General features: G+C 42.7%; 1 long non-coding RNA gene across 2 annotated transcripts in view; it reads left to right on the top strand.

Moving 5' to 3' along the window:
* The window catches only part of LOC112667761 (uncharacterized), a 102,913-nt gene that overhangs the window by 8,767 nt on the left and 71,422 nt on the right, over positions 1 to 22,724 (top strand). Inside the window, exon 3 of one of the 2 annotated variants that reach the window (XR_003141303.3) lies at positions 13,675 to 13,852. The exons of the other annotated variant lie outside the window; for it this stretch is intronic. This is a non-coding gene — a long non-coding RNA (uncharacterized LOC112667761). The remainder of the gene's footprint in view (positions 1 to 13,674; positions 13,853 to 22,724) is intronic. 2 annotated transcript variants of the gene reach the window in all.

Here is a 22,724-nt window from a genome sequence, read left to right on the forward strand (position 1 = left end):
TGCTCCCTTGGATCCTTGGCTCTGGAGGAAGCCAAATGCCATGTTGCTAGGGTACGTAAGCTGTCCAAGGCACAGGTGTGTTGGTGAGGAGCTGAGGCCTTCAGGAAGCAGCCAGCAAGGAGCCAGATCCTCCTTCCATCACCCTGTGAGGGAGGTTTGAAGCAGATCCTCAGCCTTTGGATGACTGGACTGGTCACCATTCTGACCATAACCTCATAAAAGACTCTGAGCCAGAGCTACCCAGCTGCTGCTCCTGGACTCCTCTCAGCATGTTTTTGCTACCTCATGCCATTGAAGAAGGAAAGATGGGCTCAGAGCACAGGTTCCAACTGCATCAGGAAGCCCTGTTAGGTAGACTGTTTTGCTAATGAAGTAAGGAACTTAGGCTTGTTCCCCGCGGGAGCTGGTGGTCCTGCTTTCTCATGTGTGCAAGCGCACACACATACACATACCCCCACACACGTAGTAAACCACAGTAGAGACCACAAGCCTGATCCCGCTGTGACTACTTTCAAAGGTCTGTGGAAGGTTCTGGGTGAGAAACTGAGGAGGCCAGAGGAGACTACGGATGACTCAGCATCCCTCTCTTCCCTAACACTTCCCAGATCTGCCTGCAGTGATCCAGGGTGTCAGAGCGAATGGAGAGCACAGAGGAAAATGGAAACAGTTCAACACAACACATCCTGGTGTCCATTAAATATAGAGATTTAGTGTTATTTAGCCACATTCTCCGTGAAATAAGATTTCCCATGGATTTTTTTTTTCACTGAACAAGGAGACAAAGTTACAGCCTAAATTTGCATGTATATCTATTTTTAGGAGGAGGAGAGGGGCTCTAATCTGGTTGCTTTTCAATAGCATGGACAACTTAAAAAAAAACAGTCTCTCTGTCTACTAAGGAATTTGAATGATCCTTTCTCTAACAAATGACATTTCAAATTTATGGATTTATTATTTTTTTAAAACAGTCATCTCAGCCACCATTCACTTAAAGAAAAAGAATTCTGTTACTTCTTACCAAACAGATACTTCTCATAACCAAGATGCTAGTAAAGTTCTAACTACTGCTTAGTCACAGGGGTCTGGTGTCTAACATTCGGCATATGACCCAAAAAAGTAAACCCAGAAGCTAATTATCATATGGCCACATTTCCAGAAATGCTGGTAATCATTTGAATCAGTTTTAGAATCCTGAAGGACTAGAAGGCCACCACTCAAATGGCTCTTTACTCACTGGTCAGTGTGATCATGAGATACCTTGTTCAAGCAGTAGCATAACCATCTAAGGGGGTAGAAAATGTAGATATTGGCTTCATTTCAAGCATCAGGAAAATTCTGGGGCTAGTTCCAGATAGCTTAACCTTTTTGAGAATTACAAAAGGGAGCATTTGGGAACGGAGTTCAAAATACATATATTATCCAGGGAACAGGGCGTTTGGGAAAACAGAATATTCCCGTTTTATTTCTTGCCTGAGACCTCCAGAAGACGACTTTTGGGTTTGACAACAGAATCTGCCATTAACTTGTTGTTTGACCTTAGATAAGCCGCTTCACCTCTTTGGGGCTTACTATCCTCATCTGCGGGCAGGGTGATAGTAATACCAGTCACATAGGATGTTGTGAGGATTTAACAAAATCATACACGTTAAAGTGATTAAAAGGATACCTAGTACTTGTAAATATAAGCGGTTAAGAATAATAACAGCAGTAACATGAACAACTAGTGTCAATTTTTTTAAATGTGAAACCTGATTGTTTTTCAAAAGGAGAGCAGGGTCGATATGTCATCCTTTGCACCTTTGCATTGAGAATGAGAAATACTGTGGGGTGGGGGGCCTGCGACAGAGCAGAAGTGCTGGTGTGCACTTGAGACAGACCCTGTATGGCCCGGGCACCCGATGATGCTGACTTAAGAGGCCTTGCCGGAAGGCTCTGCTGGCCCTGTAGAGCTGGCTCAGGCTGCCATGGGTATGTTCTCAGGCTTTGCCCGGTGTAGCCGCAGAGTGTGCAAATTCATACAGACCGTGGTGAGAAGACGGGGTCCCTGCTTGGCACAAGGTCTAGGATGACCCTGATTGGAAATAGACTCCCAGGAGTGCAATAGGAAGCGAGAGCTGACTCAAGTTCCACCACACTTCCCTCTCAGCGACATTTGACATCGCCTGTCATCTTCTTAAGACACTCTTTGCCTTTGGCTCCTGGACCTAATGTCTCTCGGTTCTCTTCTTACCTCACTGATCACCGCTTCTCGAGCTCCTTGGCCGTCTCCCTTCATCGCCTCAACGTCTCATTCCTAGAGCTCCCCGGGACTCTGTCTTGGACCACTCTTTCTCTGTCCATGTTCACTCCTTGGTGATCTCACCTACTCCCCTATGTCTGAAGGTAATTCTATCTCGATCTTTCTAAAATGTATGTCCCCAACTCAGAACTCATTCTGGAATTCCAGGATCTAGCTGAACGGCCTGCGTGACATAACCACTCGATGTATGAGGCCTCGCAGACTTCGTGTCCCAATCGAAACTCCTGAGTGTTCTCACCAACTTACCCCTGCCTCTCCCGTTCGTTCTGCAGCCTTCCCGGGGTGCCAGCTCTAACCTTCCACCTGCTGAGGCCACAAATGCTGTAGTCGGTCACAGCTCTTTGTCCCACTCTGTGCGGGACTCACCTATCGGAAATTCTATCAGCACTAACTTCTAGTAAAAATGGAATCCAACAGCTTCTCATCTCCCCTGCTTCTGCCCAAGACCAACTTTCTTGCACTGTTACATGTGGATTGTTTGTAATAGCCTCTCTCTGTGTGTGCTGCCCTGACCATCTCCCGTCTGTTCTCAACTCAGCCGTTTTGTGGGGGGGCATTCCAAGATTTTGACTGAGATCTTGTCACTCATTTCCTTTGGTTCTTCCAGCAGTTTCTCATCATATTCAAAGCCAAGCACTCACAGCGGCCGACAAGGCCCTTGAGATCTCTTTCCTCTTCTCCAACCTCTTCATTTCTCATCCTCTCTGATCCTCTCACATTATTCAACCTCTTTTTCTAGCAAACCAGTCACATTCTCACCGCAGGTCCTTTGCACTTGCTGTTCCCTTTAATTGGAACACCCCTCTCTCTCAGCTCAGTTGTCACTGTATATGTGAGGCCATCTCTCTGGACATACAGGACATAATATATAATATCATAAACCTGGACCTACTATATAAAACCATAAACCATCTATCCTTCCACCTTCACCTCAACTACAGTCTCACTCTCTGTATTAATCTGTTTTTGAAATTTTTCCTTCCATAGCTCTTACCACCCCCTGATTTGTTAGGTAAATAGATAAATATATGCATACATATACACTGACGAGTTGTTTATCATCTATTTTCCAGTTTACCAGGAAGTAAACTACATGGATGGCATTTTTTCCACTGTTTTTCTTACTGCTGTATCCCCAGATCTTAGAACAAATGAAAAAAAATCATATATAATAATCAATAAATATTAATTAGATGAAATGTCTCTATTAAACTATAATTACTCCTTTCAGGGGGGCTACTCTTAGAACATGATCAATCATGCTCTTTTTCTCAAGTTGCAAGGGATCTAAGACATTCCGGGCACCCTCCCAATTTAACAACAGATGATACAAAGACCCAGAAAGGGATAAAAATTCGCTCAGGCTTTGCAGTACATTTTTAGTAGAATATTCAGGACCAGATTGTCCGTCTCCTGACTCTTACTCAGTCTGGTGCTCAATTTATATTCTAAAAACATGTCAGAAGTTCCCAAAGAAAATATTGTGGACTTGTCATGGGAAAAATATAGATATTACTAGGACAAGTGCAGGACTTGACAAGAGCTTTGGAACCACCAATGAACAGCTGGGTTCACTGCAAAATTAGGGCAAGAATAATTTAAACAGGAAAGTGACTCAGAGGAGGTCATAGAAGCTGAAGAAAGTTTCCAGGCCTGTTCACTGAGAATTGATTGGTTGGCATATTCATTCATTCACTGCTCATGCTCATGCCAGTTACCATGCCAGGGTAGTTAAGGGACTTAGATAAACTGTGCCAGCCATGCCAGGTGCTGATAGTGTTCTGTGCTGGGTGAGGAGGGTACAGTCAACAAAGTGTGCATTAGGAGTGCTTCCCTGGAGAGGTGATAGCTGAGTCGAGTCTGGAAGAGTAAGTAGCTCTTAGCAGCTAGAGAAGAAACGAGAAGGCGGGAAGATGGAGGGAACAGCATGGGCAATGTCAAGGTGGTATGAAAGTACATATATTCAGGGAATTGGGATTAACCAAAGAGTCTAGAGTGGTAGGTTAGTCGGGGTGGGGGTGGGTAAGAAAGGGAAGGAGGCCTGAGAAGACAGACTGAGGCCAGGTGGTGAATGGACTTATAGGGTGAGCCTATAAACACCTTGTTGCAGGAGGGACATTTTCCCCCTAAATCTCAGGGCTTTTAATGCTATTCTGATATTCCGTGTGCTTTCTTAGATAGCAACTTTTTTAAATTATTATTTTCACCCACAGATTCCACGCTATTTCTCACGGGCTTTTATTCTGGGGAAAAAAAATTTGTATGATTTTTTTTTTCATTAACATCTGTCATAACCACAGATGGATTTTAGTAGAGCCCAAACCTGGTTCTGATGTATGGGCATATTGTGAGCGAAGATAGAAACAATAAAAATATATCCATGTTGTGCCTTCCAAGTTATAATGCTTCTTAGAGAAGAGAAAAAAAAATATATATATACTTAAGTCTAAACTCAGAGTTGTATTTATGTAATAAAAATCCCAGATGAGGAGCCTACAGCGTGATTTTAGAGCATTGAAAGGAAGCTGCGAAGTTTACATGGTATAAATTACATCCACGGAAAAGAAAAGTGTTAGATTGATGTAACACTGCTTTCCTTTACATTACCATAAAAACGGAGGAAACAATAAAACTCCCCCCAGATTCTGGAAAGCCGACAATTCTTTTTAATAAAAGATGAATGTTCTGTGATATTGCTGCGATTAATCAAAGAGATAATGTTTTATTTGCATTCATCTGGTTAGGTGCTGGAATCTTTTTTTTTTTTTTTGGTTGATGTTTGTAAAGATAGGAACACAAAATAGCCAGGAGCACTGCCTCCTTCCATTTAGTCAACAAATAACCCCGGACAGAACAGTTAGAAATTGGAAGAGCTCAGAGAAAGTGGATGAGCTCTTCCCAGATGATGCACAGAGTCGCCTTAATGGGATTCGGGTCACGTAGTGCACAGCTCAGATCTGCTTTGGTTTAATCAGCTTCCAAACGTTAGAGTCTAGTGCGGCCGTGCTGATGCAGGCCCTACGTGGTAGCCTGTGTCCCCAAATTAGGTCTTTTTGCTTCCCTTTGTGTGACACACTCTGGCAAGCTGCAGCCGCGGCCTGCAGGGTCGGAGCAGGTTACGCGTGTGTCTGGGCAGACTCCGGGTGTTCACACTCCTCCCGGGAGTGTGCAAAGGTGCAGCACCTCCCCCCGGGGCACCCAGGGGGGACAGCACGGCCGTGGAGGAGCCGGATCCCACTTCCTCTATTTGGACACCTTACTAGGGCACCACTTTGCTGAAAGTAGGGCCGCCCTGGCAGGACCGGACAGCTCCCGGGGTGCCCGGACTCAACCCCTCATGGGGTGTGAGTAGGATTAAGTAAGTACTTACTTAAATACTTACTTACTTAAGTACTTACTTACTTAAGCACTTACTTAAGTAAGCACCGAGTCCTTAAGCCCCCGGGGGGACAGGCCGCAAGAAGTGACCAGCACAGCAGAGTCAGAGACGACAGGCCCAAGGATTCTGGACACGCTTCCTTCCCAGGCTTTTCAGAAAATTCTGGCCCAAATCTAATTAATGACTATGCTCCAGCTTTCTGTCTTCCGTTGAGAGAGTGAAACCTGGAAGAGTGTAAGGAGGGGAGGGGTCAGCATCACCCCGAATCCAGACCACAGTGTCCTCCGCTGAGGGCAGGTGATGCTCGGCGGCCAGCAACCCCGGGGCAGGGCCACAGCCAGAGCCAACGCCTCAGCTTTTAGCACCCAGTAAGGACACAGAGAGATGGATCTCGTCTGCATCCCATGCACGACTCTCAGTGTGATTAGAATACGGTTCAAATAATAGCTTAAGAAAACTAGGCCTCTTGACCATTCTTTCCAGAGTGGCTACGGGGGGGCCAGTGCTCTTCATATTCTTTACCCACCAACACATCCGGCCTCGCAGTCTTACTTCGCTCGTTCCTGACGTTGTGAAAGAGAAGCTGGTTTTCTGAGGTGATGATATTTATAGTTTGGCATCATCAGAAAGCAATTCCTTGCTTATTTGGGACCCGAAGGCTCACCGGGACTCCCTTGTGACTCACTGTGTCTGCGCTCAGGGCTGCCTGCCTGCCTGCCTGCCTGTGCTCTCATGAATCCTTAATTCCATCTGAACCCAGCAATGCCACACTCACTCTCCATCAACCCGCCCGCCCCGCTGGACCGCGCCAGCCTCTTCTGTGCAAAGCCTCACACCCGTTCAAAGATTGATTGGGCGTCGGGCCACCGCAGCAAAGACAAAGGAGGTCAAACTCGGCACCTGCGGTTTGCTCTGAGGCCCGATACCGTCATCCTCCCTTCTGACTTCTGGAGCTGACACTGATGACATTTTCCGGGACTTACTTACATAACCCCGTGTCTCGGTTGAGCCAGCTCTATCCGCACTTCATCACCGATAATAATCCCTGAAATATTAATGATGTGCTACTTGCACCCTCTGACTGCATAGCACACGGTTGAAACCAAAAGGACGTGGTGAGGCTGGAGCAGACCGATGTGTAGCCGGCCCTGCATCGTGGCATCTTTCTCATTCTTCTGCTTTGCTCTTCTCTGGCATGGCTAAAATGCTGGCCAGATGTCCAACAGGGGGTGCAGCTCGAGGCCCTAGAGACGGCAAGTAAGGCAGGCAGGGTAGCTGCTCCCGGGGGTCAGAAGCATGGGGAAGCAGAGAGCAAGCTCAAACCCAGTCCTTGAGTCCACAAGGCAAGCGCAAAATGAAAGCCTGGTGACCAAGCCAGAGGATCATGTGTAAGAGACGGATATAGACTCAACACAGGAGCAAGGGCAAGGGCAGGGAAGCTGGATCTGAGACAATTACCACCACCCGGGCTGGTGGGAAGGTGCCTTTTATCAACTGGTTGCCCGCAGAGTTGGGTGTATTATTAGCGTTGGCCTAGTTTCGAGGCTCAGCGTAGAGGGTTGGCAATACACAAAATATTGGAAAGGTTGAAAACTTATTTAGAGAGTATTGGATTATTTGAGCTCTCCCCAGTGGGCCTTTAGAAGCTGTGGCTAGAGATAAGTCAGATGTGGTCCCCGCCTTGAGAAGTTCAGCACCTGCCACAGGAGACGGGAATGTAAATAAAAAAATTACAACACTCACAGGATTCCTGGGAAGAAATGGTCTCATTCCGCCAGGAGGGTAATAGTAGTAATCGACATTTTTTGAAAGTTCACCATATACCAACTGCTGCCTAAAATACTTTACAAATATTACCAGTGATTTTTTTTCAGTCTGTTTTAAAAAACAGGTAAATGGAAGCTAACAAAGGTGAAACAATAATCACCCTGGGTTGCAGAGCTATTTTTTTTTTCAGAGCTAATTAATGTTAAAGTCTGATTCTGTGACTTGCAGCCTGACCACTAAACTAGTCTTTTCTGGGAGACATGTTTTAAGATAGATATTGAGGAATATGGAACTTGTCAGGAGAGCAGCAAGGATGTGGAAACAGGAATTCATGATTTATGAGCAAGTCTCCTCTTCTCCTCTTCCAATGGGTCTGATGAGACTCAATCCTGGAGTAACTGATAGACCCTGGGTGGTTCTGCCAATGAACAACAACAAAGTTAAAGCATCCAAAATTGTTTAGCTTAGAGAAGGATTTAACAATCCAAAACTGTTTAGCTTAGAGAAGGAATTTTATAGGTATCTTCACCCATCTGAAGGGCTGTCATGGGGAAGAGAAAAAATAAAATTTGTTCTCTATGATTTTAATGAACGTAACTGAGACCAACGACCAGAAATTCTAGGGGACAGATTGCAGCCTGAAAAATACTTTTCCCAACCACTAAAGCTGACAAACATAGAAGCTGGTCCCCGGTAGGATGAGATCTTCATCGCTAGAGGTGTTCACGTAGAGGTGGGCCACCTTCTGTTGAGAGTGGTAGTTCTCAAATTGGAGGGTTCAAGAGATTCACTTGCACTGCTTGCTGAAAACTGTTAGTTTCTGGGCTCCACATTCAGAGATCTAATTCGTGGGTCAGTTGTGGGTATCAGGAATCTCTTGTTTTTGATAAAAGTGTACTAGAAGATTCCGATGCAAATGAGAAATATGAATCTGCAGACCATAAGCAGAATTTCCATTTTGACGGAGGTTAGATTACACGACAAAGTTTCCATCCAGCTCTATGTCCTCATCGTGTTGATCTATCTCTACCCAGAATTCAGATTTTTCATATAATCTGCATCACACAATTTAATAGCTAAGGTGCACCTGGGTGGCTCCGGCAGTTGAGCGGCCGACTCTTGATTTCGGCTCAGGTCATGATCATGGGGTCGTGGGATCAAGCCCTGCCTCAGGCTCCATGCTGAGTGTGGAGTCTGCCTAAGATTTTATTCTCTCTCCTTTTCCCTCTGCCCCTCCCTGCTCATGTGTTCTCTCTATCTAAAAAACAAAAAACAAAACAAACAAAAAAACCACCTTAGTTAAATGTTGATATTTTATCTTTCTCTTTTAACTAGTTCCTTCATCCAATCAATGTATTCTGAGCATCTGCTATGTGCCAGGCACTGTTCCAGGCATGAGGGAGACAGTAGAACAAGGCAGGCATAGCTCTTTGCCTTTGTGGAGAGGGTAATCCAATGAAGGGAGATAAAGAAGTAAAATCAGTTATTTTGTAAATTCTCCCTCTATATAACCAGGCATGAACTCTTTTGGGGAAGGACTATTTTATTTAGTATTTTGTAGCGTCTAGAACAATGCTATGCAAGAATAGCGACTCAAAAGCATACATATATGTGTTTTAAAGATTTATTTATTTGTTCATGAGAGTCACAGAGAGACGCAGAGACACAGGCAGAGGGAGAAGCAGGGTCCCTGCGGGGAGCCCAATGGGGCACTCGATCCCAGGACCCCGGGATCATGCCCTGAGCCGAAGGCAGATGCTCAACCACTGAGCCGCCCAGGCGTCCCTCCAAAATATATTTTAAAGCAGCCGTAAGACATCGAAATAAGACTTGATTTGGAGGAAAACTACAGAAACTTATCTTTAGAGGCTAATCTCACTAGTTTAACTGAGGATGGCTTTGTGCCTTGAAATTTTTGTAAGCCAGCAGATTTTTGCTGCATTAGGAGAAAGAATATACAGAAAGAAGGGACACCTGCTTCTAAAGTTTGGAAGGGTCACAGTCTTGGAGAGGGAAAAACTGACAGGCATCTGGGAAGGAATAAAGATGATGAGGGGACTTGACCTGCCACGGTGTAGGGCAGGGGCAGCCAACTTTTTGTACACATATAAAAAGGACCAGATAATTAAATCTATTTTTGGCTCTGTGGGCCACAAGGTCTCTATCACAACTGACCAATTCTGTCTGCCATTCCTGTGAAAGAATTATGGGAGAAGCCACAGGTAATCCGTAAATAGTCGGACGTGCTCTAATGAAAGTTTATTCACGTGCATAAGTGGCAGTCTAGAGGTGGCCCTCAATTAAATAATAAAGGTGGCCCTTTAAAATAACTAAAAAATAAATAAAATAAGCAGAAACTAAAAACTAGGTAAACATAAATTCTATTCTAGCAGGTTGGATTTACAGTTTGCAGACCCCTGCTATAGGAGAAACAGTTGAAAGAACCTATACATTCAGTTTGAAGGATACCGAAGAAGAACACCACATCTATTTTCAAATATTCTAATGAATGCCATACAGAAAAGAGATTTAACCTCTATTATATGACCGAGGATCTGTAACCAACACATGGAAGCTTATGTCAACATATTTTTGCCAAGTAAAACAGCATTTTTACTAGAATCCTCGAGGGCAGTAGTGAGTTTACCATCACCGGAGGTGTTCAAGCAAATATCAGATGATGACTTAGGAATGTTCCAGAACAGGCAAAGGACACTGATCAACAATTCGACTAAATGTTCTCTAAGGTCCTTGTCATTCAGGAGATTCCCTAATGGATTTAACGCACGTTGGCAGGGCACAAAGCAGGTTCAGGTGGGCACGGAGCCACAGGGAAACGCACAGGTTACATTTTATCTGTGATAAATCAACTACTGGGTGAGACGCCAACTCTGCTAAACAGTAGGCACGTAGAGTAACAAGCACGTTTAAAATAACTAAAAAATAATAAAATAAAATAAAATAAAATAAAATAAAATAAAATAAAATAAAATAAAATAAAATAATAAAATAATAAAATAAAATAAAATAAATAAGCAGAAACTAAAAACTAGTTAAACATAAATTCTAGTCTAGCAGGTTTGATTTACAGGAAGACTTTAAGATCATATCTGGCAAATGGGTCAGTAATTCAAAAACCAAGTGGATGTCTTATGTCTTTCAGTCACACAGATTAAAAAAAAAAAAAAGGGCCAGAGAATTTCTTTGAATTTTAAAAATCCAGGGGTTTTACATTTCTGATTCTCGTTTTGGACTTTCTATAGAATTCTTTTTTTGTGCCTTCTGATGCTGTGTATTTATAGGGCTGTAAATGCTGAAAACAATGCTCCTCCCACGTGGAGGTGTAGACCCATAAAATTAATACACGGAGTGATTTATTCAGGGCCTATTGTCCCACTGATGAAAATGAGAACCAGAGACAGCGTCTGACGGATGAACATGACAAGGAGCTAAACGGCTTAAAATTTGTGGCCGTCCTTAACATGCTACCCACGTGTGCCAAAGAAGCAAATCCTCAAGCAGCCGGGCCTTGGTCCCCACCTCCCAGTGGAGGGTCGGAAGGGGTGAGTGATTCCAATCAATATCCAGTTGTTAGAGTAACAGCCATGTCGGTTCTGGATGGCCGACTGGGCGAAAACATGTTTGTTCTACTTAATGTGACAGTGTCCTGTCAAATTAACAGCCACGGTGGCAGGAGCAAGCTTGCTTAATGGGTTGGAGTCAGTTCCGCAGAGAATTCATCATCAACATGCAACCGAGGGGAACCCCAAACCTCATTACCAGGGTTTATTTGGAGATAATAACTGAAGGTATGCCATGTACTTACAGCAGGATTTGTTTGCTCTCTGGCCACCCCTGTTTCATGTTCTTTATCAAACGCTGCCCTCTTGACTCCCACAAACTCTGTAGGATCATGCTTGGCCCGTGTTTAAATGCACCAAGTGGAGAGGAACGTTTAAGCAACTGGGCCGAGATCTTTTAGCAAGATAAAATGAGGGTCTGGAATAACCAAGTGGTTGATGTCGAGGGCAGCAGAGGAGAGAGACGACCTGGACGGTCGTGTCACCCTGCACTTCATTGTCAGCACTTAAAGGCGTGTTTCCTTTCCAGGTAAGGTGCTGTTCCAAAGCCATCATGACCAACTCTTTGCCAAGTGCTTCCCACAGCTAGTTTGTGTTCGACACGTAGAGTATAAAAAATTCAAACAAAATATCCTGTACCACTTAAAACTGAAAAAAAAAAAAATTCACACACAGTCCTGGATGTCTTCTCTGAATTAAAACCTCAGAGGAAGAGGCAGCGCAAGCCAGCTTTGCACATGGCAGTGGTTGGCTGGAGCTGTGTGGCCGCCTCTTTCGCTGGGCTGAGTGTGCCCTGTGGTGCCCTCGGGCCCTGCTTTGTTCATCCACGTGACCGACGCAGCCCCCCCAAGCCTTGAAGTCTTCCATCCTCAATGTGAAGATTAAGTCTTAATTTGCTTCATCATGAGACTCCTGGGTGGAAGATGCAATATGGGGGCATTGCCGCCCATGGATAACGTCAACACCCTCTTTGCTTCTCTCTTTCTCCAACAGCCCAACCTCCACCAGCGCCTCTCGGTGTCTGAACCAGTGGAAGCCCACTGACAACAGAGGTTGGGTGGGGGGAGGTGGGCAGCCCTTCACAGGACAGTATAGGAATGGCAAGGAGAAGATCGGGGAGCGTAAGCTTAGAAACTGGGAGCCAGGACACATGGTTTCTCACCCACTAATTGACTCTGTGATCTTGGGAAAGGGCTTGAACCAACTTGATGCACAGCGTGTTCCATGTGTAAAGTGAAAAATTGAGCAAGATGATCCCTGTGGTGGGGGCTTGGTACACTGGCTGTGCATACCCGTCGGGTGCTCCAGAGATATAGCACCGTACACCTTGAGGCACCTAAGTAGGCTACGTTTGTGAGGCCCTGAGATGTTTTAGGGGAGGCAGAGGATGTAGCTCGGCTGATAATAAAAACATCTCTGGGTAGCTTTATTTAAAAAAAAAAAAAGTGAAGGGAATCTACAAAGGTTGCTTTAGCTGGAGAGCTGCTTGGAATGAGAAGATGACAATGCGATCCCTGGCCCCCAGACTGGCCTGAGGGCTAAGGATGTGGTCCTGAGTGACTGTGACCTTAGCCGCTTTCCTAGTCCTCAGGAACCCGAGGACACCTTTCAAGCGAGAACACTGAACAGACAACAGTGTACTATTTTCATCGTTTAGATCACAAATGGTTTTCCCAGAACGATTGGCTCCAATTTCAGAAGGAATCTGGAAACGGGTCCAACATGCAGTCCAAACTTGCAAGTTCCCCATGAATCATGAACTCATTTCTGCTTGTCTGCTGACACTGAAGTATGGACGTTTGATGGCGAATTCATTTCTCTTTGTGGGGCAGCAACTACGTAATGAATTGGGGGAAAAATGGCAGTGGCTTTTATAGCTTCATTTGCTCCAGACAGGTAAAGATCTTTTAATTCCACCTTGCGAAATGTCACATCACCCGCCAATGACAAAAATCGAAACCTGCGCTTTCACAGGATTTTCTTAAGGAGGGTATCACCTTTGTAAAGGGACAGCAATATTTTAAACAAAAGTGAACACACCCTTAAAAATAGATCCATTATGGGGCCAACTGAGATCACAGTGATTTAGTAATTTTTCTCTCTGAAAATGGGGCATTTCAGAAACAGATCCAGACTCTTCTGTTTGTACCTCATGTGGAACTGACGAGAGGGACCGAGGCTATTTCCTGGCATGTAATGATAGGCCCGACACTGACATTCTTCCAATGAAGTCACTTGCAGTTTCTCTCTGACAGGTATAAAGCCTCAGAAATTAATTGTGGGAGCTCGTCCTGATTCACCCAGGATGGCTCAGCAGCTGCAAGAACACTTTTTTTTTTTTTTTTTTGTCAAAAGCTTAAAGCTGAACCAAGTTTGCTTGTTGAAATGTCCAGCAAATAGGAGAATAAACACGGTCACATATCCCATTTTGAACTGAAAAGTTCAGATGACGTTAGAGCTATTAAGGAAGAATCAAAAGAGAGACTAAAAATGTTAACAGTCTGCAAGAGAACCTGACTTTAATGAATGCATTATTTATTGTTTCAGTAAAACCTTGATTAAGTGGGAGAAGTGAGGAAAAGAGATACCTGAGCAAGGAAAATTTTTGGCTTGGCTGGAAAACCAACTCTTTTTTCTTGTATTTGTAGCCTTCCCATTGGAGATCTTCCCAGAGAGATGATCCTTCTGCCTTCAGTTCAATTGGCCTTTTTGGGGAGCTTCATGCTTGTTGGCCATGACGGTAGGAGGCTAGAAAGACCACCGAACGAATGCTCCCCCTGCTGTCAAGGGATTCTAGACTCGAAGTGTCAAGTATATTGAACATCAGTGAGTAGTTTTGACAAGCATTTGTTCCTGGGCCTTCCAGATTGATCGTTTTGTGTTTCTGTTTCCACTGCTTCGTGATGGAGATGGGGAAGGATGGGAGAAGGATCGCTGGATGTGGATAGGAAAGTCTTGAGATGAAATGAAATGAACGAATGCGTGTGAATGTTATTAGCACAGTGTATGCTACTTATAAATGTCAACAACATGTGTGTATTTTTTTTATTGTATCAAAGATAAGAGGAAGACATTATTTAGATTAACTCCTTGGTAAGAGCTTGGAGGTGGGAAGGGAGTTGGATGTCAGTTAATTTCTCTTAGTCAACCAGCCAAACATGTACTGTGTGTATCTACCAGATATGGTGGAGCCATATAAACCAGGCTGCTGCAGGAACACATGGGAGGAGGGACACTAAAACCAAATCTGGGATGCCAGGAACTGACTGGTTAAAGAAACTGATACTTGAAGAATATTGTGATAATTTTTGCAATTTCCAGTAGTTGCGTCTATGAAATAAATGAACTATTGGTTCAGAAACTCAGACAGCTGTCCAATTTCCTAGATAGCAAAATGCATTTATTCCAAAGTCGAAAGAGAATCCTTCCTTTATATGAAATTTTGTCACAAAATGCTGGAATGAGCTTCTGCAGTGTGCATTTTGTGTGATATGATTGTTGAAGAATGAAATTGTAGCGTCTCTGTCAGTGTTTAGTGGCGATTAATGAGCCTTTAATTTACCAGAAAAATGTACTGAGCTTCTGTTATATTGTTAGAGCTCTCAGGTGAAGAGGAAGTAAAATATATGTATATATATATTTTTTTCTTTTTTTTTAACAAAAAGTTTTTATTTTTTTTTTTTAAATTTTTATTTATTTATTATAGTCACAGAGAGAGAGAGAGAGGCAGAGACACAGGCAGAGGGAGAAGCAGGCTCCATGCACTGGGAGCCCGACATCGGATTCGATCCCGGGTCTCCAGGATCGCGCCCTGGGCCAAAGGCAGGCGCCAAACCGCTGCGCCACCCAGGGATCCCAACAAAAAGTTTTTAAAGTTGTCTCTCTCCTTCAGGAATTCACAATCAACTGGGGAAGATAGATTTGTATGGACATGACTGAAATATTAGGTTTGAAGTAGAATAAGTACAAATCATTGCTATACAGGTGAAATAAAGTAAGGAACCATTATTTTTACTGTATGTTAAGGATTTAGAGACAATTTTATAGTGATGAAACAAACTGTGAAGATGAGCAGTGACATTTAACACTTATTCTCGAATCATCTCTGAGTATTTGAAAATTACCTTATGGAGGAATTGTTTTTATACTCAGAAATATGGATATTGGCCTTCCTCTCTCCCTTTCCATTTGTCTAAACAAGTTTTTTACAATCATAGCTTCTCTGCCCACCTCTTTGCCTATGGGCATTTGTAATCCTAAAAAGGATGTGCATTTTTCAGTGTTCTGTCAGAATTGGATAGCTTAGGATCTTCAACATCGAGATGTGGGTCTCAGCTCCAGAACGGCTGAGGAAGGCTAAAGCACATTTGAGGTGCTCTTCGCCATGGAGGGCATTTAAAAAAAAAATCTATGACTTCAGAAAGAATGAGTATCAAAAATTATTTTCCTATTGTACCTTTCAGAGAAGGGATATTGTGATTCTGGATGAATGTTGGCTTACACCTCTACTGTGGTCTACAACACTCTAGATGGTCTGACTCTCGCCTGACTTTCCATGTGTGTTTATCCCCTACTGCCCTTCATTCACTCTTCTCTGACCACACTGCCTTCCTTCTGTTCCTCAAGAGGCTGATGATTATTTCTTCCCCCCTCTAGGGTCTCTATATTGGCTGTTTCCAAATCCTCTAGGTGACCAGTTGCCTCCTTCTCTCATTTAGGCTTCAATTCCAATGCCACATTTTCAGAGTGGTCTTACCTGACCACCCAACCATTTGCTTTCAGGTCCAAGTGAAAGAGAATGTGGTTCAAATCCACTTAAACAATAGAAACACACAAAAGGAAATCCTGAATGGGATTGAGTTTCATGTTTCCTTTTCTTCACTCTAGCTTCTACAACATCATCTCTCTCTCTCTTTTTAAAAAAGATTTATTTTAGAGAGAGAGAGAGAGGCTGGGTGGGGTGAAGAGTAGAGGAAGACAGAGAATTCGAAGCAGACTCTGTGCTGAGCACAGAACCCCAGGCAGGGCTCCATCTCACGACCCTGAGATCACAACCTGAGCCAAAACCAAGAGCTGGACGCTTAACTGACTGTGTCACCCAAGCGCCCCAGCATCATCTTCTTTCTAAAGCTGGTTTCTTTCATGATTGTACAATGAGGCCAGGAAACATCTGGGCTATCGGTTTCTTATTAATACCAGAAGGCTACTTATTGCTCACGACTGTTTCTTTAAAATAAAACCAAAACTCTCAAATGCCTGCATCAAAATTGTTTTTCATTCATTGGCTAGAGCTGTGTCACCTGATTATGCTTGACCCAATCATTAATAAGGTGAGTGGGGTGTATTCATAGTATTAAGAGCCTGAGGTCCCTTCCTCAAATCACATTGTTGCTATTTCTCTAGTGAAGGTGGATTAAGTGCTAGGGAGTCAACCGAAATGTCCACTCTCCTCTCAGGCACAATCCCTTTACCTTTTTAATTTTTTACACTCACAATAATTTTAAGCTATATATTTATATTATTATATATGGTCATTATCTGTTTTCCTCACTGTAATTAAAGCTTCACAAGAGGATGGCCCTTATATTCAATGATGTATTTTTACTTAGGAAAATAGGATAGTTAGTACACAATAAAAAAAAATATATGTTGAATCAGTGAGCTACTGCATCTCTTTCTCTTATAGTCTTTTGATTTCATGAGGATGAAAAAATTTTCCAGTTTATAATAAATTGACTTTTTCTTTTTATTACCCAGAGACACTTATTTCTCAGGAGGCCCCAGCTATTGGATAAAATATGAAAATTCCTAAGAAAGTGTTGATTTTATCAGTTTTGGGAATGAGACTTTGAAGAGTGAATAAAATGAAAAGTATGTCAATTATTTAAAAAGAAATAATGGGAAAGGTGTATGGGGAACGGGAACAGTAGCAAGGCAGGATAAAATAGCACAGGGGTGTGCTAAGAAATGAAAGCAATCCAGTGTGGGTGGGACTAGGATGTGTTGAGTGACAAGGGCAGGGAGGCAGGAAGGGAGGCAGTGAGACTGACTTTCTCCAGGTGGTCCTTCTCAGTTATTTCCACCATTGTGATTACCCCCGGTCACTACCTTATTCACTTTAGCCCATTTATCATTTGTTTTACATTAAATTATCTTGCAAATAACCCTATTTCCCTAACCCTGATCCCTTAGGTATATTTTGCTTCTTTACCTAGTTTGTAAATGCACTGATGGCAATGAATAGTTTCACTGTGTGTTAAAATGGAACTGAACTGACCCAGCCATGAGGTAAGCTTCATAAGAGCAAGGACCTTGAGCGACCTTTTCACCACTGTATTCTCAGTGCACATAGAAAGCACACATTAATATTGGTAGAATAATTGAATGAAAGAGGGAATGACTCAGACAACCTGTTTCTTAAATCAGGCTTCGCCTTCACTCATAGGATCTTGAAAGAGAGTCCCTGAATCCCTTTTAAGTCTCGATTTCCTTATCTGTCAAGTGGGGATGCTTCTGATGATAAAGCATAGCTGGGACAGTTAAAGGAGATTGTGAAGTCACTTTGGGAAATGAAATGCTATACTAATGTATATATTGATACTGAATATATCACAGTACTGGGCATTATTCTGAAATCAATAGCTACACTCTAGGAACAGAGATGGGAACAGGAACAAGAGAGATCATCAATTTGGCCTCCAGATGAGAAAAAGTAACACATCCTTTGGCCTTTCTCGAAGATTTCAAGTTACCTCTACACTATTGTTTAAAAGTTGCATATTTCACAATAAGAAATGGAGGTAGACAATCAGCTGAATAAATAGCTGTAGAGATCCAAGCCTAAAAACTTCTGGAATATCAAGATGTTGTGTTAAGTAAATGTTCTTGAGTTGGAATGGGCCCCTTCGTAAGCAGATATCGCTGGGATTCATGGCCTATGTCAGATGGCACTTCCGTTCCTCCTCTCACTCTCACCTGAGAAGGAACGAAGAAATTTTCTCACCTTGATGTAGAAAAATGATCACTGCATCAGGGGCCAGGACATGAATTATAGTACCAGATGCTCCACTAATTTCTTATGTAACCTTATAGTAACTTGCGTACCAGTCTTTCCTCTATAAGATAAAGGAACTGTGTGAGATAAACTCCGAGGTTCTTCTATACTCTAAAATGTTATCATCGCTAAGCATTCAGAGGAAATAACGTTTCTGATCCCAGGCAACTTTTCACGATCACTCAGCTTCCTGAGTCCCTTCTTCTACCCATATCTGCCCCCTTCTGCACATATTTCTACAGGATACTTTCATTCTGGCTTTAAGAGGCTTACTTTGGGGAGTCATTCTGCTGGCTAATTTAGGTCATTTCCTGTTATCCAGCTGGATGATAATAATAATAATAACTACCACTTACATAAGTTACATGTAAGGCACTATTAAGAGCTTTCATATATTAGCTCATGTATTCCTCATAATAGCTTTATGAGGTAGATGTTATTGTGATCCTTACCTTATATATGAGTAAATTGAGGCAAAAGTAGGCTAGGTAATTTGTCCAAAGTCATACTACTACTACTAAGTACCAAAGTAGCAATTCAGATCCAGACTGCTTTATATCCAGACTGTGTGCTAAAGTAATAAACTATACTTAATATGGAGGATAGGAGGAAGGCTCGCAAGAGAGGGTCGACAGCTAGGAAGCACAGAGCCAGGCTTCGAGACACTTCAATGTGTCACGTACACGGGACAGGTAAACTATCCAAACCAAGGAGGGAAAGCAACCAAAAGTCTGAGATCTATCCCACAGGCCACTTTGCCCCCCAAATTTTGTCTTTGGGATTGCCTGCCAAAAATGTGACTTTAAATATAAAACTAACAAAATGAAATCACTTCTTGGAGAGCATTTCTGTGGTTCACTACGGAATGCCAAGTTAAGAATATCTGTCTTACATTTTCAAGCACATGTGTTGTAGTAATTTTATGGGGTAATGAGTTGGCTTCCATTAAAGATATTTTATTTTTACGGGGGCTGGGGCTGGAGAAATGTTATGTGGCAAGCAGTGAAATACCTTACTTTTTCAGATGGCTTTAGCTAATCACCTACAGGTGAATTTTCTAGGAACTCTGGTTTTAACCATTTGACTGCTATAGGTTTCAGTGGGTTGTTACCGAAGACTTTAGACATAATGGCATGGGACTCAACAGTGAGCGATGGAGGAGTTCAGGATGTGAGGGAAGTGATCAGGGTTTTGTGGAAGAAATACAGGATTTTTGTCTCAACTTTAAAACTTAAATGAGACTTAAAGATCATTCATTGGATTCAATAGAAAATAATTCAAAATGTGACCATAGCCAGTAAATGGAGACAGATGTAATTTATAAAGCTTGCATAGTCTCCACTTCCCAGTTTATCATGTGGCAGATGTTGCTAGTTATCTGCACAATATCCATTCCCTCCTTCCTTGCTATCAGAAGCCAAATTTTGCAACAAAAACATTTTATGCCCCAGACGATCTCACAACTGGAGGTGGCCATGTGACACTGTTACGTGATAAAAATAAGAGAGGATGATGGCTGGGGTACCTGGGTGGCTCAGCTGGTTCAGCATCGGACTCTGGATTTCAGCTCAGGTCATGATCTCAAGGTCATGGAATCAGCCCCATCTCTGGCTCTGTGCTCAGCCGGGGTCTGCTGGAGATTCTCTCTCTCTCAAATAAATAAATCTTAAAAACAAAAAGAGTGGATGGTGGCCAAGAGAATCAGCAGCTATCTTGTAACTATGAGGCAGGAGAAACGAGTGGTACAGAAATGATGGTGATATGGAGAGATGGAAAGACTTGGATTCTTGATTCTGTGTGGAGCTGATGCAGCCGCCCTGGACTGCTTAGGCATGGTATTCTTGTCTTCTGACAGTGAATTACATCTTCTTGACATGTAAGCAGTTGTCTAATTCTGCAGTTAAGGGACATACTCCTTCTGTCCTTCTTCCTCATACCCACTCCTTTCCAGTGCCCCAACTTTTAGGACTGACATCTGTTTGCACCTCATCATGTCTGTGGGCAGGGGGGTGGTGACATAGGGGCACATGGCATTTCTTCCCTTGTGACTGTTATTCCTGAATAGGGCAAACTACTCTTGGGGTTCTCTGAGGAATAAAAGGGTCTGACCCAAGATGAGATCAGTGGTACTGATATGCTGAATTTCAACATAACAAACCTATTAGTCAGTGGAGTAACACAATCTAATGAGCATTCTACCAGGAACAAGAAAGAGTTTGGTACCACAGCAGGGTATGGAAATATCACCCAAGAGTCGTTGTGCCCTCCTGATAGAGAAAAAGTGGCAAAAGGCTGGTGGCAGATTTCAATGTTCTGGGCCTGAAGTGGAGCCCCATTGGGTAGGATTCCTCTGAGGCTAAGAGCTATTGGGTCCGTAAATGCTGTTAAGGAAATTTTAAAGAACATTAAGGGGAAGAGTTCAAGAGTTACTGGAGAGTTAAATGGGCGCTGTTGGTGTAATTCATCTGATGTTCCCAAGAAAACACAAGCTTGAGGCAAAAGTCTGCAAGTTAAGGATGGCAGCTTAGAAAGAACTTTGATATCATCATTACACTTAAACTAACTGGCCTGGGGGCTTCTTTTCATATGAGCCCAATAAATCCTTACTTTTTAAAACTGTTTGTTGGGTTTTCTTTTATTTACAATTGAACTTATTTCACACTGACACATCCCTTCTCCTCTTTTCACTGGGTGAGGTGACCCACATATATTTAATAAGGTGGAGAAAGATATCAGGGTGAAAGACCTCGTGTTAGAAGACTTTGACTATGATTATGTAGGCCTCTGTGAGGTGATTGGGATTTTTTTTTTTTTTTTGAGAGAGAGGAATTTAGGCTCATTCTATGTGGATGAGTTCCATGAATATCAGTTTTTTTACAATTTGAGGTGGGTCGAGATCTTCCAAAGAACTGTGGGCATTTTGATTTTCTGAAGACAGTTTAAGAAATGCAGGATGGAATACAGGAAGAAGGAAGGGGAGCAAAGAAAAGAAATAGGCGAGAGGTGAGCACGTAAAATGTGCCTGTTATGATACAAGTCATTATGTCATCTTATTTATTCCTCAGCACTGTTCTTCAGGCATATTTTGTTGAAACCATTTTTACAAAATCAGCAATCTGAAACTCAAAGTGAGCAGAATACCTTACAAATCAGTGGGAAACCAGATATCTTCCCCAGATGTTTTGACCGAGCATCCAGATTTTCTGTGACCTTTGCCCAGGAAGGAGACATCTCTTTCGGTATAGTGGACAGTTACCAAACCTGACTGTTGGTCTGAACGGAGACACTATCTCTATCTTCCAAGACCATACAAATATCCTCCAAGAGAAAACATGGAACTAGGGCAAGCAGCCTAGTTTTGTCTTTGCTTGCAAACAGTGCAAAAATAAGAAAGGTCCATAAAGTATTATCTCCCCAAACCTTCTACCATCATGGTCCTCTTCCCTACTCTCTCTGACACCCCTCACCACAGTTTCACCCTAGTGTTCCATTCCCTTGGGGGCTTCAGGGTTTTCAAGCTCTTTACTCCCGCCTATCACCAAAGAGAAGTTTAAAAAACACATTTTAGGCAATAAAATATTCAGAACATATTCTAAGGGGTTTTTCCCCATGATCTTTTCAGGCAACAAAAGCATAAGCATTCATTAGCTCATTTATTTATTTTATGTTTATTGCATAACTACTATGGAGCAGGCACTAAGAGCTTTCATTAGAGAGAAGACAGGTTTTAATAAATAAACAAATTAGCCATTCAGACCGGAGATTCTTAGTGAAGAAGAAAACACTAAGATGTATGAATTTCCTGGGGGGTGAGGTTCAGTGCTTTTACACTGAATGTTTCAAGAAGGCCTCTGTAAAGAAGTGAAATTGGAGCTAAGAACTCAAAGATAAGAAAGAGCCGGTTATGAAAAGAATCTGAAAAACAACGTTTCATTCAAAAAGTATTTGTAACAGCAAAGACCTGACAACCAAGGCCCAGATGTCTCTGGATGAACCAGGTGCAGCTGCGAATGCTGCACATGCAAACAGGCAAATCTTGGAAATCTTGGGTAGTTTGACCTGTGCTAGCAGGAAAGTAGTCAAGAATGTTGTGTGTTGCTGAGTATTCATTTACTTAATATCACTGAAAATAAGTTTGAAAATTCTACAACGTGTTACTAACTTTGAAATTAATTCAATGCACACAAGTGCAAACACTGTACTTTTCTGAGGGTTTCTTTATTAATCAATAGGTTAAAAGTTTCAAGAAAATTGCTGAACTATTTGCAAGAACTCTGAGAAACCATAGACAAACGTGAATGCAATTTTAGAGCACAGATCAAATGACCTCTTAGACCCGAATGACTTGAGTTTAACTCTACAAGAAAATCATTTCAGATTAAAAGAAGAGAAAGCAGGAGGAAAAACACAAGTTTTTTGGATATCCACAAATTTTAGTCACCATGAAAGAGTTTAACAGAGAATACGAGGGTTTTTTAAAAAGATTTTATTTATTTATTCATGAGAGACACAGAGAGAGAGGCAGAGACACAGGTAGAGGGAGAAGCAGGCTCCATGCAGAGAGCCCGACGTGGCACTCGATCCCAGAACCCCAGGATCACAACCTGAGCCAAAGGCAGGTGCTCAACCGCTGAGCTCCCCAGG

Source organism: Canis lupus, chromosome 21 (assembly GCF_003254725.2).
Source record: "Canis lupus dingo isolate Sandy chromosome 21, ASM325472v2, whole genome shotgun sequence".
NCBI lineage: Eukaryota > Metazoa > Chordata > Mammalia > Carnivora > Canidae > Canis > Canis lupus.